This window comes from Apium graveolens, chromosome 9 (assembly GCF_009905375.1).
Source record: "Apium graveolens cultivar Ventura chromosome 9, ASM990537v1, whole genome shotgun sequence".
NCBI lineage: Eukaryota > Viridiplantae > Streptophyta > Magnoliopsida > Apiales > Apiaceae > Apium > Apium graveolens.
Genome location: NC_133655.1, coordinates 177,006,149 through 177,014,822, shown reverse-complemented (window position 1 = coordinate 177,014,822; position 8,674 = coordinate 177,006,149). Strand labels below are relative to the sequence as shown.

Sequence of the window (8,674 nt, the reverse complement as noted above, 5' to 3'; positions counted from 1 at the left end):
CACTGTCTATTTTCAATCAATACTAATACACTGAAATCTTTTGGTGGCACTTTATACTGAATTTTCAGCACTTCTGAAACCCTGAATTTCTTCAAACCTTATTATTTATTAAGCATGAACATGTTAATGAACTTCTTTCAGTGACCTGTAAGCAGACTTCAAAGCTTCGTCTAATGTTTTGATTCTTTGTATTTGCCTAGTCTTCATTCCTTCCTGATTTCTTGAGTATAAGTTGTATTCTTTATCTATCATGTTCTGGTATTCAGTTATCACGTCTACTGTTCATACAGCTTCACAATCTCACCAATAATATCCCCTTATTTAATTATTAAACCTAATAAACAAGTTAAATATAGAGGATAACTCAACTAACAACTAGAAAAAGTAAAGTATTTGGACTTGTAAATAATGATACTAGTTTTCTGGATCAGATTATGCTTTTTCAGATTTCTTGAGTAACTGAAATGAAAGATGCTTATTCCTCTAGCACTGAATAGATCTTCATGTAGTCTTATCTTCATTTCATTGGTTCTTCACATCTTTGCTAGATAGCTCTTCTCAGTCTTGAAGTAATCATTAACAACGTCAGTTGTACAACCACATTCCCTTGCCTGAAAAGCATATCTCTCTCTTGTTGTTCCCCCTACAAGAGACAACTACTAACCTTTCGAAAAATGGCTTCTCCCCTAATGAAGAACAATGGTGAACCAATACAACTTCTTCTTATCACTAGAAAATCACCTTTGTTTACCACTTCTCCCCTCAATAGGACATCTGTAATATACAATAATGTTGTGGTTGTTATTTTCCAAGACATGCCTTAACATAACAAGAAAAAATCATATTGACAATCCTAAGATTTAGCTAACTTGCAATTTTTATGTAATATGTAATGATATTTCTTAAGACAGTAAAATGTTGAAGAAGACTAGACTGAAGTATTTTTCTATAAATAACCAACAAGCTCTGGAATCAGATCAAGCCTGATCATGCCTCAGAATGTAGATAAATAGCTTGGTGAAAATAATGCTGTAGATTGAAAAATCAAATGTCAAAGAGTCACAGATCAAGAAATGTCAAGAAGTATATCAAGAACTACTCAAGCTTATCGTGAAGTCAATTTGACTTATAGAGAAGTCATTTATCTTATAGAGAAGTCATCTAACTTGTAGAGAAGTCACTTTACTTGTATAGAAGTTATCTCACTTATAGAGAAGTCACTTTACTTGTAGACAAGTCAATTTGGCCAGTAGAGAAGAGGAGATGTCGACAAGTCAGTTTGGCATGTAGAGAAGTGGAGATATCGACAAGTCATTTACATATGTAGAGAATTGAAGATATCGACAAGTCATTTACACGTGTAGAGAAGTAGAGATATCGACAAGTAATTTACATATATAGAGAAGTGGAGATATCGACAAATCATTTACACAAGTAGAGAAGTGGAGATATCAACAAACCATTATATATCGTGATGCAGACATCTCTATACACTTTAAAGGTCTCGATAACAGCTTCAATTATAGAATGCATCTATCCTGAAGATTCAAAATTATCTGTCAATAAACTATTTTATCATTAAAATGGAAACTCTATAAATACGGCTTGAAAAGTGCAAGATCAAGGGCCAATATAAACTGGACCAAGGAGTGTAGCAGACCTGGAAGGTTGTATGCAGATTTGTCGCACTTAAAATATAAACAGACAAAAGGACTTTAGAAAATATATGTTAGTCTATTTTAGTGCAATTTCTGTAAACCGTGCATATTGATCTATAAAACATGTCACGGGTCCTTAGTTCCAGTGGTAACAAAATGGTCTAGATTTTTTTGTATGCTCTCAAGAAGTTGAAGCTAAGTTCTGAAATATCAAAAACTTAGATTTGTAGCACAACCTATCTGATTTTTAATATACAAATCAAGTGTATTTTGATAATGATTATCTCTGTCATTTTACAGAAAATTAATTATCACTACAAAACATTTAGTCCGTGAAGTTCAAGTAAGCCAAACACATAACTTGATTTCTTGAAAACACATCAAAAAGTTTTTAAGTTAGAAAAATTAAGAAACACACATTTACCCATTCTGTGTTTATTTCTGATAAGTGGCATTTTATACCACTTAGAACGTCTTATAATGGCTTGAGTTGATGTCTTGAAATCAAGTATTTTGCGTATTTGATGCATTTTTCTAGTGTTTGTGCATTTCAGGGTATTAATTGCATTTGTGGAGAGATTTCATCAAGAATAAGCCTTAGTGCGTGCTTGGCATTGCAAATGGGAAGTTAGGAGCCGAACGCAGCAGAGAATAGGAGAAAAATAATTAATTTTCCAGTAAGGTGTTGGGCGCCCGCTCAGCCTGGCTGGGCGGCCGCTCAGGAAGCTGGGCGCTCGCTCAGGATTGCTGGGCGGCCGCTCAGGGGCGTGAATTAAAATTCTGATTTTTAGAGTTCTTGTTCTGCTGGACTTCTGACTTCTGAGATAGCTGGGAATTGTAGGGATTCTATATAAGTAGTTTTCAGAGACATTTCACGTGTGTTAAATCGTGGTATTAATCGAGGAGCAAGGAGATAAGGAAGAAGACCGTTTTAGCACATCGCAACGAAGAAGAAGAAGCATAGTTTTCTTGTGATTCTTTTATTCGTTGTATCAGTGGATGCTAGTTTTCTTTGCTTTGAACCTATTTACTCTTGTGACGTACTCTGGTTTAATATAAGTAGTTTTATTAATTATTCTTGTGTGTTATTATCATGTTTTCATATGAACCCATGGTGACGATGAGTTCAATCATGGGTTAATCGTGATCATGGGGTCGTAACGGATTTACTATGGAATTCTTTAGTTCATTGTTTAATACCTTAGTGTGTGATGATTGTATGATATCTAGTATTGGTTGTGCTTATTCATCTTATGTGTGCCGCGAACATATAAGATAGGGTGTTAATCTCTTGTGAAGCGACAGTGGATCTTGAGATTTAGAACTTGCCATGCTAGCATAGGTTCATGTATGTGTATGCATGATTAGTGGGTAACTCTAACCGTTTTACTTGCCCTGTGTAATCATAAGGAATAACTTGTGCTTAAGTCGTTATGTTGTCAAATTCTGTAGACATATAGGGTCTCAACATAATTGATGATTATTCAGCTTCTATCTTAATTGTGGATGTTTGGTAGAATGGTATTAGTACAATGAAAGTTGGCTTTTATCAATTTCGTGTTGTTCGATTAATATCATCACCATTACATGCTAAGGTTAATAACAATAACTATTGAAGGAAGTAGTAATGAAGTTATGATCTCATGTGTGTTTAATATTGTTAATTCAAGTGTCAATTAAGTGTTTAATTCTCGTAGTCAATTTTAGTTAATAATTAGTTAATCAAATCTACGTGTTATTGTCTTGACTTTGAGAAGTAATCATACATTGGTGAGTAAGTGTAATTGAACATAATTAGTCTGAGTCTCTGTGGGAACGAACTAGAAAATTATTCTAGATTACTTGTGAACGCGTATACTTGCGTGTATTATTAGCGCGTGTTTTCCGCCCTAACAAGTTTTTGGCGCCGCAGCCGGGGACTCGGCGTATTTGTTTAGTTTATGTACTTACCATCAGTGGTCATTAGGACTCATTGATTAAGATGTGTTACTTATTGTTTCCGGTTGTGTTTTAGGTACTTTAGCGAGCGTTTATACAAACACGTTCTCGTACTCGCAAGAGGACAGACTCAGTTCTTGATATTCCGGAGAAGATAGATTTTGAAGATTCGGATAAAGAGAGTGAGAAGAAAGAACCAGTAATCATGGGTGATCGTATAGTTCCGGCAGATCCAGCTCTTATGGACTTTTCTCGGCCTGAAATTGATGACATTCAGTCAAGCATCCTTCATCCGGCTATTCAGGCTAATACTTTTGAAACCAAGTCGGGCACTATTCAGATGGTGCAAAATTCTGTTTCTTTCGGAGGTGCTGCAACTGAAGATCCCAACATGCACATAAGGAATTTTGTCAAGATCTGTAGTACTTTCAAATATAATGGTGTGACGGATGAGGCTATCAAGCTGAGGCTTTTCCCATTCTCTCCGAGGGATAAAGCTAAAGACTGGTTACATTCTGAACCAACTGGGTCATCACTACTTGGAAAGATCTTGCGCAAAGGTTTATGGTAAAGTTCTATCCAATGGCAAAGACTGCAGCTATGAGGAGTGCTCTTACTCAGTTTACGCAGCAACCAACAGAATCTATGTGCGAAGCTTGGGAGCGCTACAAGGAGATGTTGAGAAAGTGTCCACATCATGGTATGCCTGACTGGATGGTGATCACGGGTTTCTATAATGGTTTGAGGGCCCAATCTCGGCCCATGCTCGATGCAGCAGCTGGAGGCCCCTTGTGGGCCAAAAGCTATACTGAGGCTTATAATCTTATTGAAACTATGGCTGAAAATGAGCAACAAAACCCAACTCAAAGGATGATGCCTGGGAAGGTAGCAGGTATTCTGGAAGTTGATACAGCTACAACTATTGTAGTGCAGCTCCAAGCGATGTCTATGAAGGTCGATTCTTTAGCCACCTATGGAGTCAATCAGATAGCTATGGTCTATGAGCTTTGTGCAGGTTCTCATGCTACGGATCAGTGTTCTCTTATTAATGAATTTGTTCAGTATGTGAACAATTATCAGTGACTACAGCAGTCTGTGCCAGCTACTTATCATCCTAACAACAGAAATCATCCCAATTTCAGCTGGAACAATACTCAGAATGCTATTCAGCAACCATATCAGCAAGGCGTAAGTAAACAGTTTAATCCACCTGGATTCCAGCAACCACAACATTATGCTCAAAGGCAATCATATCCTCAACAAGGAGGTGCTGCTCCACCTTCTAGTGCTGATTTCGAGGAACTCAAGCTGTTATGCAAAAGTCAGGTTGTTTCTATCAAGACCTTGGAAAATCAAATTGGTCAAATAGCCAATGCAGTACTCAATCGTCAACCTGGCACACTTCCCAGTGATACTGAAGTGCCAGGCAGGAAGGAAGCTAAAGAACAAGTCAAGGCTATTACCTTAAGGTCTGGAAAAGTTGCTGATGCTGAAAAAGCGAAAGATGGAGAAGCTGAAGTTGTTGATTAAGAAGAGAAGCAAAAGGAGAAAGCGGCGGAATCAAGGAAGACTACTGTTGAAAACACTCTACCTGAGGGTAATACAGGGGAGAAATAGCTCTATCCTCCACCACCTTTCCCTAAGAGATTTCAACAACAAAAACTGGATAAGCAGTTCAGTAAGTTTCTGGAGGTGTTCAAAAAACTTCACATCAACATAGGAAGAATGGAAAAAAGATCAAATAAACTGAAGGCTAGAGTGTAATACACCAGTCCCATATCGAGGAGATTTAGGACTTCTGTTTATAAGACAAAGTACTACTACTACTTGCACCAACAAATCATGATCTTTTAGGGGCTTGTGGTGGGCTTGTTGTTTACCCAAGTTGGTTGCACCCGGGCCGGTAGGCTTCGGCTTATTTCGGACTCGGAATCGGGACTTGACCCGGTTTTCAAAAAAGGCTCGGGATTTGACCCGAGTTATTATATATGGTATCAGAGCCGACTCCCGAAATCTTGATTCATCAAGTTGCCGGAAGTGGGGACACAAAGGCTGGTGGTATTATCCCGCAATGGACAGAGATCCGGAGGCAGGGAGATAAAGCCAGTCGGTATTATCCCACAATGGATAGAGAGGCAAAGATCCGGACCTATATGTTGTATGTTCTGTCCTGACGAGGACTTCAGAAGTTTAAGTGGGGGAGTTTGTAACACCTCAGTCCCATATCGAGGAGATTTGGGACTTCTGTTTAGTTTATAAGACAAAGTACTACTACAACTTGCACCAACAAATCATGATCTTTTGGGGGCCTGTGGTGGGCTTGTTGTTTGCCCAAGTTGGCTGCACTGGGCCAGTAGGCTTCTGTAATATCCGGGATATATCGTGTGATTATTTTGATATTAAATAATTATTATGTGTGTTGAGTATCTATTCTGTGAGTTTATTGTTAACTGTTATCTGTACTTGGATATTCAAAAATAATATTAATTGAGTATTTTAATTGTTATATGTCCAAAATAAAATATAGATAATTGTCATATCTTCCTAATTATTTTTATATTGAATTATGGATTTATAAGAATTATATGAAATTTCTAAAATCTTTTTCCGAGTATTTAAAACCTATTTTATAAAAACGGGAACCAGCCGACGTCACCCGTTGTTACGTTTTTGGAACCCGAAACTCTTCTGAGAACTCCTTCCTACCCTAATTGTAATATTCCGAGCATATTCCATGTTTCGACTTTTTCGATCCGGCGTACGGCTTGTTCTGCGCGGGTCCTGGCGCAATATTTTCGATACAATATTCGTTCCGATAAATCAATAAAACACGTAGTTTCGTTAACGGGAGCTTTTTATTAAACTATCCCAATTATCACTTTGTAGTACGTATAACCAGGCGCTGAGACCAAGACCGCAGTACAAATTGTACTGGTTTGGATAATTATCCCGAAAACCGATACCGTTTGGATCAGTTTTTATAAATAAACATACCATTTTATATCCGGAATGATCCAACGGGATACTAATTTTCCGTAATTATAAATAGCCTTTTATCGTATTTTATTTCGTATCAAAATCATTTGCAGATAGTTAATTTTATAATTTTCAGAGAAAAACCCTAATTACATAAACTGTTCTAAGAATCAAACAGCAAAACGAAGGCGTTACCGATCTCTGTTTTCAAAGCTTGAGTAACCAAAACGAAGGATTTGAAGTGTTCTACCAGATTCTGAGCTTCGTTTTACTGCAGAAATCAAGGTTTATTTTCTATAATTTTATTTATTTTCGAATTAAATTTATTAAAAATATGAATTCTTGTTCAGATGATTGTTTGTATGATTTGATGATTGCATGTTGTTGAGCTTGTTTCCTGATGATTTTGATATATTATACGTCTGATTTGGAGTTCAATAACATGCTCAAAAGTGGGTTTAATTTTCGAATTTCAAAATTAGGGTTTATAAACCGTATGAATGTTCTTAATTGAAATTTGGGGGTTTCTTATTCTGGAATAGATTGATGTTGTGATATAGTGGATTGTATTCTCTGTGAAATTTGCAATCTAGTCGTATAAGTTTCATGAATCACCGAGGTCTGTAGAGAAGGGAGTTGTCTTTTGAAATTTTCCGAAGTTCGCCGAAAACTGGCAAACTTCACGGCCAAATTCCGGCCAACTCAGGGATGATTAGATCAATCTGTTGGCATGGTTGTATTCCTGGTAAAGTATAGATGTGATCTGGAGGTGTTGGTGGGGTGAGGACGCCGGGAACGTGTTCTCCGGCCACCCCTGTATTTTCCGGCGACGGGGCTGGAAAATTACAGTTTAGTACCTATAGTTTTGAAAACGATGAAGTTTGGTCCCTGAAGTTTCCAGAGTTTGCAAATTTAGGATTCCTGTATTAAAAATCATATTTCCTATTTATTTTTATTATAAAAATTCGTTTCTTAATTTCTGAAAATTCTAAAAATTAGTATTTTAATTCCGAAAATTATTTTTAATTGAAAAATAAATCTGAATTAATTAGTTAATTAATTTCAGTTAATTTTTAATTGATTAATTGGTCAATTAATTCGAAAATTAATTGATTAATTGATTTAATTAATTATTAATTGATTTTAATTAATTACTTAATTAGATTTAATTATTTAAAAATGATTTAAAATTTCCGAAAAATAGTTTTGAGCTTTAAAATATTATTCTAAATTATTTTTAAGGCTCGATAATTATTCTAAAATTGTTTCGGAACCAGAATTGGCCAACCGAACCCTGTTTATTAACCCGAAATTGATCCAATGACCCGTTTTAATTCCGAAAAATGTTTTAAAAATCATTTAAAATACCAGAAAGCCTATTTATGACCCGAAACTTCTTTATAAATGATATGTCATTGATTACGTGATGTATTATGTGTTATACGTGACTTGTTGATTGACTATCGGTTTATATATTCGGCGTTTACTTGATTATTGCATAACTTTCAATCCGTTAATCGGATTTGGGTGAAACGAAGGGTAGATAGAAGTATGTGTTGAATAGAACCATTTGAGTTGATTATTGATAGATGCTTATGATATGTGAGCAAAAGAGACAAGACATAGGAAAGGGAAACAAGTAGTTGAGGAGTAAGACGATTGTGATTGGAAGCGAGTGCAGGATAGTAAGCTAATACCAGGCAAGTGTCTGAACTTTCTCGAGATATTATAGTACTTGATAGTCTTGTTGATATTGCAAGTGCTTTGAAGCACTAAAACCCAAACCCTGATTCCAGTTATTGTTCTTGAGCCATGAACCTTATCCTTTCTATACCCTTAATTGTTGTATACCCAAACACGAACCTCAAGTATACGATATTTCTCCACAAATACATACAAACTAAATATTAAACATTGAACCAGATTGCTTACACATTCAAATCTTTATATTTTATGCTGTGGAAGACCAAATCCTTGAAACCCTGAAACATTGATTCATTTTATCCAATTCTTTCATTACCTAGCATCCAAACTTTAAAAATACTCTGTTGATCCTTATGCAGATTAAAACCATTTCATTATGGAACATCAAATGTTGCTAA

The 8,674-nt window shown here is 36.0% G+C and overlaps 1 non-coding gene across 1 annotated transcript; it reads right to left on the bottom strand.

Annotated features, from left to right (window-relative positions):
* Positions 1 to 4,193: 4,193 nt before the first annotated feature.
* Positions 4,194 to 4,300, bottom strand: LOC141688106 (small nucleolar RNA R71). The gene has a single exon (XR_012561570.1). It is a non-coding gene; the product is annotated as a small nucleolar RNA R71 (small nucleolar RNA).
* Between the last annotated feature and the right edge of the window lie 4,374 nt (positions 4,301 to 8,674).